Here is a 22,658-nt window from a genome sequence, read left to right on the forward strand (position 1 = left end):
ATCCTAGAATCACCTACACAAGCAACTTTTTTGTAAATTTAGGAGATCGTGGGCCCTATTTCTTGGGCTGCTATATATGCCTAGTTTTATGACATGATAAGCAAGATAATACTCATTGATGATGGACTTCCCAGACCACTCAGAGCTCAGGAGTAAACCTAAATATGTTTCATAAAAACAGAATTGTTATTTGAAGAATGAGGCATGGATTTTTACCAAATTCAAAGGGTCTGGGTTGTGATTCTACTATTGGACTTTACAAGAGATGGCAGACAGCATTTCCGAATATTACAAAAATATCAATTATCATTGGATCTGCTGGGTCAGAAAATTCCAATGCATGGCAGCTTATATGTATCCTGGACCAGCTTCAGAGTTTTTTCTTGCTCTGAAAGCCTCTCAAAGCTGGATTAAATATTGAATGGACTGTAGAGCACACTCAAATATGCCATATATTGCTTCCAATATTAAAAAAAATATCCAACCTCACTAGGGTGGCTCAGTCAGTTGAGTGACCCAATCATGATTTCGGCTCAGGTCATGCATTATCTCAGAGTCTTAGAATGGAGCCCTGAGAACTTGGAGTTTTTCCTTTCCTTCTCCTTCGGCCCCTCTCCCTCCATTTGCACTCTCTCTCTAAAAAAAAAAATAATAATAAAATTAAAATAAAAAAAACAAAAAAGTCCCACCAAGATTATAGTTTTGGGAATATAATGTGCAAATTGTCCTTCACTTGAAGGTAATATTACAACATTAACCTCACCAGTGGGCCTCTAGAAATTTCTGAGGTAGTGGCATAAAAGTTTCATGAGACTTATTGTTCCCCACCCTGTAGCACGCAGGTTGTATAAAAGCACCCAAGAAACCCATTCGTCACTTTCAAAGAGTAAAATAACACCAATGTAGTAGACCACACATGTGTCCCCAAATGTGGAATAGCAAGTGGATCAACATTGCTGGAAACTAAATTAAGATGATGAAGGTAGGCTGCTGTCCTGCTAATGAAAGCAGATTGCTCCTGGTGGTCTTTGCTAATCAATAGAGAGAAAACAGGCTTTTTTTGCCAGATCAATAGCTATATACCAGGACCTAGAGCCTGGGTTGATTTAATCCAACTATAGAAACAATATCTGAAATAGTAGCAGTAGCTTAAATCAAGACTGAACCATGTTTATGACAATATATTTTCATTCTCCAAGAACCCATTTTATTGCTGTACTGGACAAAAAGAGTCATCACATACATAGCTTTCAAGTCTTTGAAGATGGGATCTATAGTATTTCCAGAGATGTACTATTTTTTTCTTTTTAAAAATTATAAGATACGGAACTACAATGCCTTAAGTATACGTCTTGATAAATTTTTAAGAAGTCATCATATAACCAGCTGCCAGGTGAACAGAACAGTACTAGTACCTCCAAAACCCACCTAGTGCTCCCTTCTAGTCACTACCAATCCCACAGGTAACCATTATCCTCACTTCTAAGAAAACAAATTCATTTCTCTGTTTATATAATTCATATATAAAGGAATAACTATACTATGTACGCCTGTGTATCCTGCTTCTTTTGCTCCATACTGTATTTGTGAGATTGATCCACACTGTGTGGAGTTGTGCATCCGTAATTTCCGCTGTTATACAGTATTCCCTCATGTAACTATATTACACATTATTTAATTGATCTAATATTAATGGGTGTTTGACTAGTTCCTGGTTTTGGCTAATTCAAATAGCATCACTGCGCACATTCTGATATATGTCTTTGGAGGATAACAGTATACAATTCTGTTGAGTATATTCCTAGAAATGGAATTTCTGGCTTATAGGGCACATATATATTCAAATTTATTAGACATTGCCGAACATTTTTTTCCCAAAGTGGCTGTGCTCATTTTTACTATCATCATCATTGTATGGGATTTCTAGCTATTCCGTATCTTCACTAACACTTATTTTCAATCAATTTCATTTACAGCTCTTCTTGTATAAGTACCATATTTCAATAAAAAGTTCACCAAAAATTTTCACTTAAAAAAATGAGTTAAAATGTTTAGTGATATTGGGAATCTACCAACTTGTTAAGATCTGAGAGCATGACAGTCCCTCAAGATAATCATATTCTAGGAGAATTTTCTCCCATCAGGAGCAAACTTCTTTTGTAAAGGGCGAGACAGTAAATATTTTAGGTTTTGTAGTCTGTACAGTCTCTTGTAACTACTAAAATCTGCCACCGAAGCCTGACAGCAGCCATGGACAACATGGAAATCATGGAAATGAATGAATATGGCTATGTTCCAATAAAACTTTATTTACAAAAACAGGTGGTAGGCCATGATTTGCTGACTTTTACTCTAAGTTAAAATAATAGTTTGAAAAGAATTTGAGAATTTCATGGAAATTAAAAGCAACAAAACAACTGGGCAGTTACTTTGGTATATATTAAACATTTGGAGGTAAAAATATTATTCACCTTTCATTTTGTAAATATGAAATTTTGAGAAATAATTTTCATAAGATGGAATATAAAAGGATATATCTAAGGAGCATATTGAAAGCTTACTTTTCTTCCCACTTCCTATTTCTTATAACTTTTAAAGGCAATTTTTACTTTCAGGCAATATCTGAAGGTACTTACTCTTGGAAGCTGACAGAGAGACTCTTCTATATATCTAAGTCATAATTTGCTTTTGATGGATTTGGTGTTTTCCACACGAATCCAAGTTATTGCACTAGAGAGTTACTGAAGCTCCATCAGGATCAAAGATTCAGTAAGTTACTATTAATTGTTATGCAGACAAAAAACAGTACTGATATGGGTGGATGCCAAGCTACATAAAAAGTTTTAAGGTGGAAGATAAATAAAATGAATTCTGAAGAAGAGGTGGATATTTCTTCTTCTGACACCACCAACAATAAAGTCAATCGAGAATAAACAAATAATTTGAGAGAATTAGTGGGGCCGAACTAAATGTGTGTTCTAACGATGTTTCACACCATTCTGCATGGTTGAAATGCTTAATAGAGCTCCCTGATACCCAAGTTAAATATTATAATATGTAATGCGATGTGATTCTCAAGCAGGAAAAAAATAGGTTAATTACCCTATTGTAGCCCTTAGTTGGAATAAAATACTCTGCTTTACCCTATAAAGCAACAAAGAGTTCATTGTGTAATGATAGAAATTGCACAATACAGGCAGCGACCCGCAACTGTTAGGGAAATAGGCTAGGAGCAATGAACTATGTGAAAACAATATGCAGAAAACTTATGTATAAATTCACACTAATATTTACCATAATAAAGTTCATTGTATTGCTCCCATGAATATCATTTGTTCTTGTGCATTATCTGTATCAAATTTTAACTTCTCCCAGGAAACCTGCAAATTGATGTTTGACTTTTCAAATAAGTGCTTTCACTATTTTACTGGCCTGAGATATGCATGTATTCTCATCCTTAAGAGAAAATATTGAGATAAGACTTCAGAGAAAGCTGTCGATTTCATCAAAAACTCCTATCACTTGATTTTTTTTTAAATACTGACTTCTGGTTTCTGAAGGACGGTGGTAGTTGAATGTGAAGGGTAAGTGTTTCTTGTTACGCCATTTATTTCCTTCATTCTACCATCACTAGTTTGAAATGAAAATACAGAAGCTCCCAAGAGATATCAAAGCATTTACCATTGAAGATAAACAGATCCTAGAAAAAGTAGTTACTCGGAAAAGATTAGAAATGATGGAAAGTGGCAAGAGATATTTTTACCATTTATTTCAAAGCCAGCATAAGCAGATTGTGCCTGGAGGCAGAGACAGTCTCCTTGGAGCAGTGGTGCAAGTCGAGAGGCATCTAAAGGCCAAGGACATTTCTCTCTCTGGCCTCACTGTTGTACTTATTCCTTTCAATAAAATGCTCTCTTAGATAAGTAGCCTTGGAGAATCAAGACAGTTTAAAATTATAACAGACATTAGACAATGTATAGTACAATTAATTAATCCCCTCCAAACACTGAAAGTTGTTGAAATGAAGATCGTTTTGAACTTTACCAAGAGAAATTTCTCAATGTTAACCTGTCCAATTATGTACACACAAACTGTACTTTGGATGAAAACTTTTTGTTTATTTTTAAAGATTTTATTCATTTATTCATTCATTCATTCATGAGAGACACGGAGAAGGAGAGGCAGAGACACAGGCAGAGGGAGAAGCAGGCTCCATGCGGGGAGCCCAATGTGGGACTCCATCCCAGATCCCGGAATCAGGCCCTGGGCCAAAGGCGGACGCTCAACCGCTGAGTCACCCAGGTGTCCCTATGAAAACTTTTTAAATTAATATTGGTTTTTCCAATTTCCACTGATTGTCCTGACCACTTACTCTGTATGTGTTAGACACTGTGCCTAGCACTTCACCTGTATTTCATATAATTCTTTCAATCACTTAATGAAGTTGTAGAAACTGAAGATTGGAGAGTTAAAGCACTTTCTCAAATTTCACACAGTGATGGAATTTCATAGCCAACATTTGAAGCCAGGCTTGTTTGTTATTGGAACTTGGGCATCGCTTAGTATGCTGCACATTTCAATCTACATAAAAACCTTTGAAATATCTGAAATCAATCAATGGAGCTTTCGTGATTTTTCCTCAAGTTCTCTCAGTTTGTTTTTTTCTCCTAAGCATTTGCCTAGCTCTCATAACATCCTTGAGCCTTGTTACTATAGAACAATTTAAGCCATGTCCTTCAGCCATGGAAACATTTTTTGTAGAGGTGTATGTATAAAACCAAGAATAGGACTTGACTTTTTCACAATTACATTTCATATTATTATGCACATCAAATATTTCAAGATCACAACCCAGCTGCACTTAACACATGTCATAGTAACTAGTAAACTGCAAATTGCATGAGAAAGTCACTTGGGGTTTCAACAAACCATTGATGGATGTTGAATAAAATTTCTAAGGTACTACATTATCAATTTGTATCAATATTTATCTGAGAGCAGGTGTTATGACTGTCTTTTGAGGATAGAAAAGCACACATAGTTTCCACTGGTAGATGAGAATAAGTCAAGTACAGTTTGAATTCTGAGCTGGAATTCAGGAGGGAAGACCTTTGTTAGATATTGATTGTGGAATGTGTATAAAGGGAAAAGCTGAATTACAGAATAGTAAAGGAAGGGACTATAAAATGAGAGGTAAATGTTAACAGAGTATTATAGAAATCTGGGTAATCAGAAGTAACGAGATAGATTTAAAGAAAAGAAACTGGATACTCTAAGACAGTGACATTAACACTTTCCACTGTTAAACAAATGCCATGAATATGGCAGGAAAACAGAATAAATAGAGATAAGGAAGCGTTTATGGGGCATCCACAGCTAAGTCACCATATGCTTTGATCATCTCAACATAATTCTCCAAACAGAAATTGCACACAGTGCAAATATTGTACATGTCATAACAGTGAATATGCAGGATGATGCTTAGTTGCTAGGGCAGGAACGTATAATAACCTCACTCAAGAGAAAGTGGTCCACACCATCCAAGCCTAGTGCATAGGAGAAACAGCTTGAAAACTGCGTCAGAAACTAAAGACTGAGGGGTAGAAACTTACCTGTGCTTATCTCTGTAGGAACTTCACGTTCTGCAGCATTTTAAGTCCAGGCCATTTTTCTCGTGAAGGAAGACAAGACACCATGCCTTTGGAGTGTATCTCCTGAAGGATGGCACTTGGGGATAAGGTTTAGATCGCAGCACACGGCCACTAGGTTTCACAGTGGGGAAGATTGTGCTGACTAATAAAAAGCACTTTTAGTCAGATGTGGAGAACAGAAAGCAGTGCAGAGTGTCACAGAGTAGGTCATGGAGGAGCAGAATGAAGAAACAGAGGTAGTAAACGCAGAATTCTCAGAGGAGGGACACAGAAGGGAAACTGAAAATGGTGTGATAGCCTGAGGAAGAAAGCTAGTCTTTTGCGTTTGTTTTTTGTCTTTTTTAATAGCGAGAAGTAAAGAGATGGGCATATTCGCAGATTCAAGGGGTACAGTCAGTAGTGAAGAGGAGAATATTAAAAAGGAGAAATGATAGATTAAAGAATATTCCAAAGATTAAAGAAATAGTAACAAGAAAACTGCAGAGAAGGAGAAGTAATTTAGTCTCCCAGATATCTCTAATATTATAGTGACATAATCTAAGGTCACAACGAGGTCTTTTCAGCATAGAATCCAATATCTACTTGATTTGTCTCTGAAAGGTACCATTTATCAAGGAAATTTTACCATTTTATGCCAGTGCAATTCCTGAAGGACTGAGATTTTATCCTAGTTCCCCCTTTACAAAGTTTCTCCATCCACGTCAGGTTGGAACATGTCTTCTAGCTTAATCAAGGATTCACTGCAGTGTGTATGTCCTTAGGGAATTTGGTGGGGTTGTGCCCTTTTGTTGAGGACTTGTCTCTATAACCTTGTCTTCTCAGAATCATAGAGAGGGGCTTGGCTTGAGTCCTTTAAGATAGAAAAGAAGAAGCTATTTAGCTTCACTAAAGGCTATTCATGGAAAACTAACACTAACTGTATCTGGGTTTTATGTACAGTGTACCTCTCTAATCATTTTAATGGTATGGACTCATGATGAAAACAGCAATCTGGCAAATTATTCATATATAACCATCTCTCATAGAATAGGCAATATTATACTCCTGAGTGAGAGAAAGGGGCTGGCCTAGGAACATACTGCATGTGGGTCATGTGGACAGAGAAGCAAAAATAAAACACCTCATAAAGACAACTAAAATTTTTCATGGTCATTCTTACCGACTGTAGAAATGCATTCAGCAGTCCAGAAATGCGTTTACTCATGTTTAAATCAGAGGTGATCAAGCTTAAGAGAGTTCATGGACATTCTGTAATTCTTTGAAAGTGGGTATATGTTTGTGAAGTTCATGTGCAGAGGGGAATCCATAACTTTGTATTCTCACCACCTGCACATTGAACATATTTTCACTCTTTTATACAAATTCTGATCTGATCACATATATATGTACACATATATGAACAACGTATACTTGTACATTGATATCTGCTGTTTATTGTCTATTTTGAAAAATTCTCATCTTTTTTTTTCTCCAGGTAGGAGGTGAAAACTTTTTGAAATTTTCTTTGAGGTAGTAGAAATGGCACATTTATATTCTGTCTCTATAGGACAAGAGATAAAACAGCTATCTTTCCAGTCCTCATTTATCCCATGGCATGACACAACATTTACTCACCTCACAATGTACTCTACTTATCCTATTTTAAAACTTCTCTTCCCTTATCTTTTCCTGTATTTATTTATTCATTCATCCATCCATTCAACAAATATCTATTTAGTATTTTCTTTATGGAAGATGAAACATGGTCTCTGCCCATAGTCTTGTGGGATGGAGGTAGAAAATTAGTTGATAAATATACAAAACAATAAAATCTAGGGTAGATAATAAATTCTACATAAGATAAAAACTATGTTGTGGAGATCAAATAACAAAGGATTATACTGGAGTGGATTTGCTTTACAAGCATGAGAGTATATATCAAGGAAAGTTTAAGCAAGATTCATGAGAGAAATTGAATTTGGACTGAGATTGAGTAATGTTGTCTGGGAGAGGGAGATAATGGGGAGAGAATGCACATGACAGGCTTTGCCACATTAGATCCCAAATTCAAAGGATGCACATAATAATTTGCAGAATTAAACTGATCTATTGAGGTCTGGATTACTGGTAAAACAGTAGTATTAGTATTATAAAAGGCAAAAGAGAAGATTTATGGGAAGGAAGACTTTAAATTTAATTTTGGATATTCTATGTTCAAGTTGTGGGAAGGGAGAGCACCTGGGTAATTCAGTCAGTTACGCTTCCAACTTTTGGTTTCAGCTCAGGTCATGATTTCAGGGTCGTGAGACTGAGCTCCACATCGGGGCTCTGCACTCAGGGGGGAATCTGCTTGAGAGTCTCTCCCTTTTCCTCTGCTCCTCCCTCTGCTTGTGTGTACTCTCTCTTAAATACATACATGCATACATACATACATACATACATGCATACATACATCTTTAAAAAAAAGTTGTGGGAAGGATAACTAGGTAAAGACAGTCTCAGAAAAGAACCAGAACTGGACAGATTTGTCAAAACTTTAAGATACAAAAATGCAAGTTATGCACTATGCATAAAAGTGTACATTTCTAAGATGAATTGTGTTTATCATTATTTTCCAAATGAAGAAATTGAGACAGAGATATACCATGATATATTTAGTGGGTCAGTGGTACAGACAAGAGAAAAACTCAAGTACGGAATTTTCTTCACCAAACTACTTTTATAAGTCTCTGAAGCTGTAACAGACAGGATTTGATCAGAGAAGCAAAATCACTAGGAGTATTATAAACAATAAGAAATTATAGGAATTAGACTTCATGCAGTAGTGAGAGCTGCTTAGGCAATCGAGAGTAAGGCTGTTGCCTCTGCATATTTTGTTTTCCTAAAGTCAGTAGGGATGGAATTTGGGAAGGATATGTAAATTTATGTAGGGGAAGGAAGGAAAAGCTGGAATCTGTGAGGACAACAGGAAACCCCAGAGATAACTGATTTCCATGCCTATCTCTCACAACTTCTAATCATAGTGACGATGCAGGTGGTACGCACGATAAGCTGACACTCTTCCCTCCACAACTGGTCAGGCATCTGGCCCAGAATTTAGAGAAGCTAAAGAAAGAGATCCGACAGGAACTGGGAAGCTGCAAAAACAATTGCCCCACACAAACAAGGTGAACCAACAGATGATCAACCATGTGCATGAGCTTCGACAGTGCCTGGCTCTGTCCTGACCTACAGAGCATAAAGAGATGGCTGCTCCTTAACTTCTACTCTCCAAAAACTGAGTTAATTTATTTTGTGGCTTACTGAGAAGGACTGAGAAAGGGGACTGGGAAATGTAGTTTCATTTTAGCCAAGTTGACATAATACAAAGCCCCCATATTCTATCGCTTGGCAACTTACTACCATATTTGAATCATCCTAAACCATGTTCTTCTAATCACACCTAACACTTCTCAATAAATACAATGGCAAAATAGTGCTTCTATTTAATATGATGTAAATATGCCAACTACAACCAAAAATATGCTGGCCTCTCCCCAAAAAGTGTATCAACTCCTTGGGGCACCTGGGTGGCTCAGTCAGTTAAGCATCCAACTCTTGATTTCAGCTCAGGTCATGATCTCAGGGTCCTGAGATGGAGCCCAATGTTGGGCTCCACCGTGGGCATGTAGCCTGCTTAAGATTCTCTCATTCCCTCTCTCTCTTTGGTTCTCCCCAACTTCCCTCTCTAACAACAAAAAGTTATCACCTGTACCAATTCCCTTACTCCATCTTTGGATAATACAATTCTTCTTCTGGTTGAGTCACTCTCCCCTTTGGTATTTTATAATTTAAATAATGAGATATAACATTAGTTACTATTAATACATATGTGAATAGTGGGAAGTGGGAGAGGAAGACAACTGATTCACATTACACCTATATGGCCATATAAAATAAGGAATACTTACAAATACTGCAGATTCTGGCTTTTTGCAACTGATCATGTGGTTGAGCCAGTATTTATAATTTTCTTCACCCATTCTATGTTTTCTTTGCCTTCAGTAAGCACTTGCAGTGAGCGTAGTTCTTTGCCAGATAGGATGCCCCAAATCTTCATTTCTTAAAGATTTGCGACATTAAAAGTGTTGCCTATATTGGATTGTTGTAGATTTTTTGACTTTTACAACAGGATGTACAAGAAGACACTTCAGGGGAGCGTCTCCATTCCAGACATTGTCCTCCTAAGTTCCATTGTGTAAAGCATTCAGGTTTTTCCTTGGAATCAGGATCCATCAACCTAGCCAGCAGAGTAAACCTCTTCCTTGACTATTGATTCGTTGGCATGAGAAATCCAAACTGTTCAGCTCTTCAACATTTGTGTGAGTCTGAATCCTATTTTTGGTATCATATTTCTCTTGTAGTTACTACTGCTGCCTATAAAATTGCACCACAACTCAGGGGTGTAAAATAATAACAACTATTTTGCTTTGCATGCCATATGTGGTCAGGAAGTTGGGAAGGGCCCACTAGGAAAATCCTCATCTGGTTGCAGCCAGGTGTTGGCAAGGAGCCAGTTGTAAAAAAAGGGTCTGCTATTAGGGATGGCAGTTGATGCTGCAATTCAGGGGGCCTATCAACCGCAATGACCATCCATGGCCATCTTACCACAGCAGTCTCAGTGGCAGGCAGTATTTTTTACATGGCAGCTGGCATCTACCAGAGTGAACATCCTAATAGAATCAGAAAGAAGCTGCCTGGTCTTTTATGACCTGGCTTGGGAAGTTGCCTGTATTCTTGATTCCACTGTCTTCTGTTGGTCAAAGCAATCACCAGACTGACCTATTTCAAGGAAATGGTATATCAACTCTAATTTTTTTTAAGATTTTATTTATTTATTCACAAGAGACACAGAGAGAGAGAGGCAGAGACACAGGCAGAGGGAGAAGCAGGCTCCACGCAAGGAGCTCGACGTGGGACTTGATCCTGGGTCTCCAGGATCACGGCCCAGGCTGAAGGCAGCGCTAAACCACTGAGCCACCCGGGATCCCCCCAGATGACCGTGTTCTTGAAGACTGCAATTGTGTCACCTGTAGTGTATTATCATTTCAGACCCTAGAACATCTCTAAATGATCATTGAAGGTATTCAATAAACACAGAGAACCAAGGATGAATGAATGCACAAATAAGTATATGCATGTTTGGAAAACATTTCTTTACGTAGACAAGCTTACTTTGTGAAATCTTCGTGTTCTGCTTTCCTTAGAAATTCTTTCTTCAAAGATGAGATAAAGTCTACGGCATGAATAATTAGTGATTCCAGGTGAGTCAAATTCAAATTAATAACGACTTTATATTCATCACTACAGTTGTGTGTGTGTGTGTGTGTGTGTGTGATGAACCATATTATCTGATTCAGAATTCTACTACACAGCCAGCCATGCCAGGCCCCTGTTGTTCTGGCTTGTTCCTAGGAGAGCTCCATACACATGAAGACGTTTGATTCCTCTTAATGACGATTATGACATGCAGTCAGAAAATGAAGTTGGGTGACCTTGGACACACGTCATTTAATTCCCTAGAGGGACACTTCTTAGACATGACTTAAAACCCCAAGCTAGGGCTCAAGAAAGAAGTGAGAATTTGAGTGATTAAGACCCTGTGCTGTTTTAAACTATCACACCTAATTTAACACAATTAAGCATGACTGACACTTTCTTTTCAGAAAGGAATTAGAAGCAAACTGGCAATGAGAAAGAACAACTTCCCTTACCCGGAACAGACGGCTCTCCCCGGGGTGAAGTGAGCTCATTAGCAGGGCAGGATGTCCACAGTGTGGGAGGAGCACTCTTCTCCTCAGCTGCGGCCATTTACTTTATTACCCTAAGCATAACACTGTCCCTCAGTATAGAGCTGCAGAAGATTGTTCTTTGGGGGAATTATTTAATTGGATGGGATTTGTTGCAGCCATATTTCAAACTGACACTCAAAACGTCAATCAGTTACTTTCAGGTAATGAAATCGATCTATTGTATTTCTGTGCAGCACACGGAAGAGCTTAAAGCTCGGTAAACATTTTCTTTTCACTTTTTTTCTGACATGGCCAAAATTAAATAGTGATTTATTGTCAGCACATTACAGGGAAGTTTACCAACTTAAAGTATATTCTTTCCAATTGGCCTCTTCTCATCCACCCAAAGGAAACCTTGAAAAGTCCAGTTTTATAACATTGTGGTTATCATACCCTTTGCTGATTTTAAGGAGCACAATTTATCTGCTTCGGAATACACTTATTTTGTATTATCTTTATACATACATACATACACTTATTTTTTTAATTTATAAAGATTTTATTTATTTATTTATTTATTTATTTATTTATTTATTTATTTATTTATGAGCGACACACACAGAGAGAGGCAGAGACACAGGCAGAGGGAGAAGCAGGCTCCATGCAGGGAGCCCGATGTGGGACTTGATCCCAGAACTCTGGGATCACGCCCTGAACCAAAAGTTGTTGCTCAACCACTGAGCTACCCAGGCGTCCCTCTTTATACTTTTAAAGGTAAAATTGAATGCCTATAGAATCTCAAATCAGTTATGTCTACTGACAAAATTATCATTAGATATTCAATTTCTTACAGAAAAAGCAATCCTGGGGTTTACTTTTATTGTTGCCTTTAAAGAGTTCCTTCTCCCCACCCTTGCTCTTGTCCTTGCACCTTCCTTCCCAAGTCTCCCTGTGTGGATCTGATAACACTGATGGGCGAGCTGGGAGCACCTCAAAAGGGTTGCTATGGGAATGGATTGCTTGAAAATTCCTACTGAATAGTCTCACTCTCAGAAATAGTATTGAGGTTGCAGACAAAATGGTAGAAAACTAGCTCTGCACAGAAAATGAGAGTAATCCTAAAAACTTGGTCTTCAGCTTTCATCTACCTAATAAGCATAATTCTGGCTTTGTGAATCCTTTGTAAACATTTGCTTCATTTATTTTAAGTAGTGAACTCAGCTCCCTGAAGAAAATTCATCTCAAATAAATGATTTATGTAAATAGAGCAAGGCACTTTGATTATAGAAGATGATTATTATTTGGATAAAATGAACAAATCATTCACTGCAGTGTATGTTCATTAGAGAATACTCATTAAAATCAGATAAACAAATTGTTACTGAGGAAATTTGAATGATAGGCTGCTTGATCTTATGGAAGCTATACTTTGTTAAGTCTACAAAGCAATGTTGTTAGGCTTGGCTTCCCGATTATCAGAGAGGTCTAAATAGTCATTTCAGAAATCAGTCTGTCACCGTCCCAGGCTGAGTTCCCTGGGAAGCAGAGATGGAGATTGGTGGGATTCATGTGCAGCAGTTTAGTGGAGAATACTCCTAATATAAGCATCTGTGGGGGAATGAAGAAAGCTGAATTGGGCAGAGGAGTAGTTGAACTTTGATGCAGTTGCAACAAAGTCTCAGCCAATCATAATGAGAAGTCTGGAACTAGGATGGCCCTTTAGACTTGACCCAGTTTGGAGCAGAGAGACTAGACCTCGCATCCCTGCATCAACCAATCATTACACTCTGGAATGCCTTCTTGAAATGCTTAGGGGCCGTGCCCCACGACCTTTCATAACCCAATAACCCTAGCATCATAATTCAAGAAACTCTGAGTTATTCAACTCTTTTTATTCAGAAACTCAGCTAAGAGGAGTTGGCCATCAACACTCCCAGGAGCTGGGAAATGAGTACCATAGTTCTGGAGTGGAGATCTGTGCAACGAATCACAACATCCACTATTTCAACAAAACCGAGTATGCATATCCTTGGCACAGCAATCTTACTTGGAAGAATCTATCACAAAAAAAAATGGAGTAATATGTAAAGAATTCTATGTAAAAAATTATATCAAAAATGTATGTTTTAAGATTTTATTATTTGAGAGAGAAAGAAAGAAGAAGGGCAGAGGGAAAGGGAAAGAGAGAATCTCAAGCAGATCCCATGCTATTCAGAGCCCAACATGGCGCCAATCTCAGGACCCTGAGATCATGACACGAGCCGAAACCAAGAGTTGGACACTTAACAGATTAAGCCACTCAAGTATCCCATATCAATATTTTTATAATGCGAATTTTATAAAGAGACATTAATATGCTTAAAAATGTGAATGGTTAAATGCATTACAGTATATCCACACTGTGAACGATTATAAAGCCATTGAAGGTAAATTAGATCTATATACACTACTCCGAAAGGATCTTCACAATATATTATGTAAAAGAAAAAAAATTTGCAGAAGTATGTTTGGTCCAAATTTATTTGCATTATTCTTTTTGTAGAGTGAGCAAGATTTAAATTAGGCATTATTCAAGTGGCCATATAAGTTTTATGTCCATGGAAAATAGCATGGATGAATTCATACTAGGGAGTTAATAATTATTTACAGCGTTGTTTGGAGAAGACTAATTGTTCCTTTATATTGTTTTTCTTGTTACAATGAGTATGCTTTCACTGAAAAAAAGATGGAAATGGAAAAAGAGATTAAACTTAGGGATTCTATGTGCCTCAGAAGGTACATGTGAAGAATTTTAAAGCTGACTCTGAATCAAATAAATTATTTTTTTCCTAGTGTTTGTAACCTTCTTCACATCCTACTGGCTTTGAGCAGCTGAGCATCCTTTCTCCAGATAATATACATAGTCAAATGTCAGATGAACATAAGTATCTGTATAATTACAATATTAGGGAACTTGGACCTCTCAAAAACAGAGTTAATCTTCCCCAATTCCAGTATAGCTTTTTTTGTTTTATCATTGAAGAAAATGTAGCTCAGATAGGTTAAGTGAATTGCTAAGGGTCACAGGTTACTGGCAAAGCCAGGTTAGATCCCAGGTAGCTCTTTCTCCTATCACATGAATCCAGTGCTAAAGATCTGTATTCTTCTAAAGACATTCCCCTGGACGTTTTTATATTTTCCATTTAAACCTAGCCCCTTAATTTCTTGTGATGGATTACATTACTGCTCCCAGGTATTCACTCCCTCCTCTGTAAAATGATTGCATACGTTCATGTATCGCTGGTTGACCTACAGGCCTCCCTATGAAGAATGCTTCTCCATGCCAGGGTCACACTTGGCCACATGACTTACGTTAGCCAATGGGAGTAAATATGACCATGCCCCCATCTGGGCAGAAACTTTAAGAACAATTTCAAAATTAAGCTCTAACTCTTGCTCTTTTCTCTCTGCTTTGAGAATAACATGTCCCAAAGAGGGTCTGCTCCCTTAACCTGGCTACATAATAAAAAGGCACACAGAATAGATCCACATGGTTGAACTACAGTAACCGGCAGGTAACATAAATGAGAAATGGTTTTGTAGACCATAGCCACTTGAGGGTCTGTTACCATAGAAGAGCTAATATATCGTACACCTGCTGCTTCCGCAGCCTTTTCTATCTCAACAAATGGATGCCTCAACACACTTAAGCCAAAGTGATCTTTCAAGTATGTAAATTATATAGTATTAGTTCCTTACTTAAAACTCTCCCATGGCTGCATATTACACTTCAGATGACTTCCTAAGTCCTTCTCCTGGTCCACAAAACCCTGTGTGATTTGCCTTCACTTCCCACTACTTTCCTCCTTACTCATGCTAGTCCTCATCTGCTTGTCTTCTTTCTCTTCATAGAATATGCCAAGCTTGTGCCCTCTGCCTCACTCCCCGCTGGCCATATTTCTGGTTAACTCCTTATTAATAGGTCTCTGCTCAAATCATTTCATCAAATAGTTTGTATGACCAACCTAAGTAATGTTGCTTTCAGTTCTCATTGGTCGTTTACTCTTATACTATTTTATTTTCATATATTAAAATGTTTATGCACTCAGATAACTTTTTGTTAAGTCCTTAAAGAACTTACTGTAGTGTCTTTTGTACTATACTTGTTTGAGTATGTGTCTTGCCCCTCAACTAGACTCAAGAGAGGCTAGATAAGATTGGGGCTTTGTGGGAATAAGCAGAATTTAGATAGGCAAAGAAGATGTAAATAGAGGTTAGACAGGGTAGAGCATTTTACTTATTTTTGTGTTCTCTACAGCATTTACTATGATGTACATGTTGGTTGAACTGAACTGAAACCTAAACTCAGATTTTTTTTTAAAAAGCAGAGAGCAATAATTATAATTCCTTGGATTTTTCACAGAAATGTCTGATTTTTGCAGATACAGACTCTGGTGACTGGTGTTAGGTCCTGGCAAATGTATAAACCGATACTTCTATAAATGCTATAGCAATTCCTGCTACAATTGATGGTTGCATTTCCCATCACAATTGCATTTCTGTGCAATAGGAAATTGTTCATCAAGTCTTAGAAATGTATTATGAAATGAAATTTTGCAATAGGGCTAGGTCCTTTTCTATTTTTTTGTTATATCGTGGTCTATAGGAAAAAATTGTAAATGTTAATTCATAAAATCATGATGATCATGCTGTGAGTACAGCAATCTAAATATATTGAAATGACAGATAAACGTACAATTTAAGACACAAACATGGACCAACATATGGGTTTATTTTCCCTTGCATAGTGCTTAAAACCTATTTCAGCAAATATTCACAATTGAAGGAATTTCACAAGCATGGATTTCTGGATTGCCCTGAAAAATAAACAAGGTCTGCTAACACTGAACATGCATTCCTACACGGCCATAATTTGCCACTAAAGCGTCTTTTCCATTTTAGATAAGGCATGTAATTTCCAAATGACGTGCTAAACTTTTATCTATCTTGTCCCTGAGCTTGGGATTCCAATAATACATATACAATGCACACTATTATATCTAATAATAACAAAATAAGGATTATTTGATAACTTTTAAAGATGCCAATCAAATAAAAATACTTATTGGAGGTTTATGGGAAAAAACACTGTGGTGTATGGTTTTTGAAGAAATAAATGTTATGGCCAAGACCCTGCTCTAGTTAGGACAGAGGAGTGCCTATAATCTACTGCACTAAGACTCATATGGCCACATAAAGACATGATTAACCACATGAGAGAGAGTGAATTTACTAATAAGTACTACTTCCAATCAGTGCTATGGAAGTGCAAGGAGACAACACCAGGGCCTAGGTAATCGGCCACCAGCAGAGGTGGGATATGATCTTGATTTTGAGGGAATGAGTGGGATTCAGATAAGCATGACTATATTAAAAAGGATGCTTTGAAAGAACAGAGGGTAGTCAGGTCAGATGACAGAATGAAAGGTTTACATAAAATAACAGAAAAGATATGGGTAGAAAAATGTTATAAGACAGTATTTTAAAGGGGTCTTGAATGAGACAGTGTCTATGTCTATATATATATATATATATATATATATATAATTACATGTGAAAGGTCTAGAAATACAGTTAGTTGCCTAAAAGCATGTTCTTTAAAAACTCACCTCAAGCTTATGCTGCAGAAGGTAGACTTAGGTATATTAATAGATCAGCCTGGATTTTCTACATCAATTGAAGGATGTTGGCAGCAAAATGGAATCAATACCCAAAGCTAGCCAGAGGCTGTGTGTGAGGCTCTGAACAGTACACATGGAAGGATAATAAGAGCCCAGGCTTGTTATACTAGAGTGAAATCTGCCAAGTTGGTCTCAGCCATATGCCTAATTGGTTTATGCTATAAGAGGCTAATTGGAGATTAAAAAAGAAGTTAACTTAAACTTGAGAAACTTGGTTCACAGAGCTATTTTATTCTAAAATGTGTAATGAATGTAATTCCAGATGTAGAATGCTATCTGTGGAAGTAACATGGCTTAGTAATTGAGAGTTCGGCCTTTACACTCAGACATTGCTTCCTGACTGTAACCTCCCGTCTCCTAGCACTTTGACTTTAACATGTCATGCAGTCTCTATTTCACATTCCTCAACTGTGAAATGGATGATAAAATTAGTATCTACTTCATAAGGTTATTGTGGAATTAAATAGGAGCAATGCATATAAAATGCTTGTCACCTAGCAAAGGTGATTTTTTTTTTCTACTTCTGTTGCAGTAGCTCCCTACCAGGCCCTTCTTAATTCTCTTCCCTCTTCTGTTAATTCTGAACACTGCCACGATGCACACTTCTAACTCTCCCCTTCAAAACTGTAATAATTCCTTCAGTACCTAAAAATAATACGCTCCCTTCTTTGCTCTGGACTTTCTATCTGAAACCTGCGTCTGCTGTGTATTTTCCTAGAGCATCCTCACATTACCAAACTGAGCATATTTTCCATTTCCTCAATATGCTCTGTGTTTGCTATGGTAGAGCTGAAACCTTCTGAAGGGTCACTATTACCTGCAACCCTACTGCAAGTTTCATTCATCCCTTTTTCATTTTTCTCTCCACGTTATTCATCATTATCTGCTCATTATTTAGCTGAGGATCTGGGCTATTGCCATCACCTTCTTATTTTTCTTTCCCATTGCTACAAGTCCCAAGCCCCTATTAAAACTGGAATTGTGTTTCCTATTGTGTCGGCACCCTCAGGCCTTAACCTCACGTCTTAAACCTTATCCCAAAGTCTGATGTTGCCCATTTCAAGAAATTTAGACCTAAGCTTTGACATACCTCTTTTCCTTCTCAACTCTGAGATGATCAGCTAGAAAGTTGCAATAGTATATTCAAAAAACATTCTCTGCCATGATATAATTTTTTCCTTGACATTTCCCCCGGACTAGTAGTCTTAGAATTACCTAGGTGACATTTACAACAAATACAAAAAGTAATTCAACCTTATTGTTTATGGAATCATTTGTCTTGAGGCTTAATGGTTAGAAGAATTCTATCACTATTTTAACAATATCTCAATTTTTTTCTCCTGCCTAAGATTCAACAAACATTGAGTGTCTGCCGCATTCTAGCTATAGTGTGGGTTGCAGAAAAAAATAGGTCAAATAGTCTCTGTTCTTTCATAGCCCACAGTTCTCTTTCTCAGGCAAATCATACTTAAGTGAAGTATTTTTCAAACATTTTTGATTATCTCTGTTTAGAATATTTTCTTTACATGATGACCACACATATATAATAGTAGCACAGATGGTCAGACAAACATGCAAAAAAAACACTTACATTGTGCTATGACAGTTGCTATAATTGAAACGTGTGCACATTGTCTGGTTACGGTTTTCATCTTATTCTTTAGGATTTGGCAAAGCATCTTCTGTAGAGTAGGTGCTAAATAAATACATGCAGAATTAATAAACTTGTTGGCAGGATTTTAAAATTAGCTCTTTATCACTAAGACATTTCAAATTTAATTCATAAGCAAATTAAAAGGTTTAATTGGTGAGACTTAATCATTTACATTTTATTTAACATGGTAGGCAATGTCTTCTAATGATAAAGATTAAATGAAATACTGATATGAAATGTTTTTTTTTAATTTTTATTTATTTTATGATAGTCACACACAGAGAGAGAGACAGAGAGAGAGAGGCAGAGACACAGGCAGAGGGAGAAGCAGGCTCCATGCACCGGGAGCCCGACGTGGGATTCGATCCGGGGTCTCCAGGATCGCGCCCTGGGCCAAAGGCAGGTGCCAAACCGCTACACCACCCAGGGATCCCTGATATCAAATGTTTATATGTGAAGATGCCATACCTCTCAAGGGACTTACTTTTAGATACCTCTTGAATTGTATACCCTTGGCTATAAATTTGCTTACTTGATGGCATCTACCTTACTCTCACCTCCTGATTTTTAACGCCTTCTCTCAATCACACAAATAATACTACAGGTAAATGAACATTCCTTAAATATTCTACTAATAATAGTGAGATTTTTTCTTATATGAAGTAATGAAGATTTAGGAGCTACCGGTTTCTACCACATCCTAACTTCTATAAAATGTTGGATTTCAACTTCCTCCTGGACATAAATATAAAAATACCCCATTCCCAGATCTTTGAGGCACCAATAATACCAAATGGGCTTGTATGTGCTGTTCTTTCTTCACTTGATCCATTTTTCTTGACAGTTAGGGTAGCAGTTTTCAAAACCATAGCTATGCACAATCTTATGTTCATGATTTGGATCTATTTATTGGTAGTTATCAAAATCTCCATCTCATTTTAGAGCATTTCAGCATCATGTTGGCAGCAAAATACACACATGCACATGAAAATCTCTTGAATCAAAGGATCAAAAATGACTGTTAGGGGAGACCAAAATCTTAAAATATAATTTATACAGGGAAAATGCACCTGTGGAATCATATTTTGGTTAAATGTCAATTGAATACTTTCAATAATGAGAAAATTATCTGCTTTCTGCCTCTTAAATTCTATCAACTGGGACACCTGGGTGGCTCAGGGGTTGAGCATCTGCCTTTGGCCCAGGGCATGATCCCACACTCCCGGGATCGAGTCCCACATCGGGCTCCCTGCATGGAGCCTGCTTCTCCCTCTGCCTCTGTCTCTGCCTCTCTTTGTGTCTCTTATGAATAAATAAATAAATAAATCTTTTAAAAATTCTATCAACTAACAAACACAAAACAATGTTTACTACCTCAAGTTTTGGGGTATGGGTGAATTACGTGTAATAAATAAGCCAACTCTATACAGTCTAAATCTGTGCTAGTCCTCAAGAGAAATCAGAGTTGTATTGGCCAATATAGAATTCAGGGAATTTGGTGTGGAAGGCAATTATTTTAATAGTGGGAAACCTGAAAAAAAAATAGAGCCCTCCCAAAGAAAACCTAATCTAAGTACCCTGGTGAAACACTTCTAGCCTCAAACTGTACTATGGTTTGGAAATGTAGAGCAGCATAGCTGCATTATTTGGGCATTCATGAAGGGAGTATGCTCTCAGGAGGCTCTGCATAGCTGAAATACTGACAACTGAGAGCTTTAGCAGTAAGTTACAGAGCCTGTAAGAATTGCAGAACTACTACTGTAAAGCAAATTCTTCTCCCCAACTCAGCATCCAAGAGATCATCATGTATACCACAGCTAGTACTTCTGATGAACAATAGTGACATAAGGCATCAAGACAAGGCACAAATTATGCTCAATATAGTTGATTTAAGATGATAGGAAAGCAAAAGAATTTTCAACCTCATTAATTGCATTAACTAAAATTGCATAACTAAGCAAACTCAATTACCCTATTATTTTGAAATGGAAGAACATAAATCACTTCTGTGCTTCCACTGTTAAAAAAAAAAATCTTCAGTGGTGCCTGGGTGGCTCAGTCAATTAAGCAGTGACACTTGGTTTTGGTTCAGCTCATGATCTTAGGGTCATGAGACCCAGCTCCATGTTGGGCTCCATGCCAAGCATGGAGTCTGCTTGGGACTCTCTCTCTCTCTCTCTCTTTCTTGCCTTCCCTCTGTCCCTCCCCACCTGAGGTGTGCACTCACTCTCTCTAAAAGCAAAACAAGATCTTTAAAAAAAAAATCTTCATAGACACAGTGTCATCCATTTCATATAAATACTGTGGGCTCTTCCTCACAATGAAATTTAAGTAAGCTTACCTTCATTCTGACAATTTGCAATAGCATCTGTGTTAAATTTTATCTTGAGGGATTCACCTATAATGATGACTGTCAAGATGCCTTTGAATCTAGATTTTCTGTTCAACATATTTTCTGTCATTTATGACATTATTTGGTACACTGGTTTGATAAAAATGTTTTCTATGTGTCCATGCATATAATTTAATATCTTAACAGTTAGCTATAGAAATTCTCAACCATATATAAAAGAAAATGGTATAATACATTTCCATATACTTATCACCTGTAACTCAGTTTTAACAATTTTCATCTTTTGCTAATTTCATTTAATTTCTTCCCCTACTCATCACCATCTACCATTCCACCTATAAATAACTCATATTTGTATAATGTGTATAATATTTCAATAAACATGGAAAATAACTCAGTATACATTTCTAATAAGACCTTATTAAAATAACCATGATGACATACATATGAAGTTAATAATATTTTGTTGATCTAATACTTAATCTATAATAAAATTTCTATACATAGTTGTTTTTTTTTTCAAATCAAGATCCAAACGAGATCTATATAATTATATCTGGTTAATATGTCTTATAAGTCTTAAAATTTTAATAGTTCTTTCCATTCTTTTTCATATCAATTATTGCTGAAAAAACTGGGACTTATAATATTTCCCACATTTGTGCTTTAAGATTTGAATTTTATATTGTTCCTCCATCTATCATATTTCCTGTTATCTCAGAATTACAGTCTTAACCAGATGTAGGTTTAACTATTAGTGGCAATACTGCATAGGAGATGCCATATACATTTTAGTGCATCTTATCAGGAGGTGTATAATATATAAATGTCCAACTGGACAAAACTGAACAGTTGGTTCATCTGTTTCAACCTGTCTTCTCCAGCTATCTTTTGCCTAATATTTGAGCAATCTTTGATGATCTTTGTCTAAATTCATTATTTCACTAAGAGTTGCTACATTATAATTTTCCATTCTATCATTCCTTCTTTCAAATGTTTATTATCTGAGAGTCTCTTATAAAGAACTTTTTCTCAAATATTTGGTTACTCTGAAATATATTTGCACAAAAAAAGTCAGAAAAAGTGCTAGGTTTTTTCCCTTATTTATTTTTCAAAATAATAAAGTGTCCAATTAACTTCCTAATATGATGCTACTTTAAAATATTATTATGAACACATGTATATGTATTTTAAGTGTTTTGATATCTTGTGGTCTTTTATGGGAGAGGCATGTTCAAACTATCCCCTCTTTAATCATTAGAAACTACTTGAAATTGGATCTTCTCTTGTTCTTTCCATTTTATCTTCATTTCACGCAACATAGAATTGTATTAACAAATATTTCAATAAACAAAAGTTTAAAAAATACTCTTTTTCAGACCTAAGACAAATAATGTGCTTATTAAAACCAAGTAATTTCACAATAACTTTTTACCCAAGGTCATGCCTTTCCCAGGAAAGCCAACACTTGACCAAAAGAGGTTTACAAATGTCCAGCCATTTTGTCTCTGTGTGGGACTCTTTACAGGG

This window comes from Nyctereutes procyonoides, unplaced genomic scaffold (assembly GCF_905146905.1).
Source record: "Nyctereutes procyonoides isolate TBG_1078 unplaced genomic scaffold, NYPRO_anot_genome, whole genome shotgun sequence".
Classification (NCBI taxonomy): Eukaryota; Metazoa; Chordata; class Mammalia; order Carnivora; family Canidae; genus Nyctereutes; species Nyctereutes procyonoides.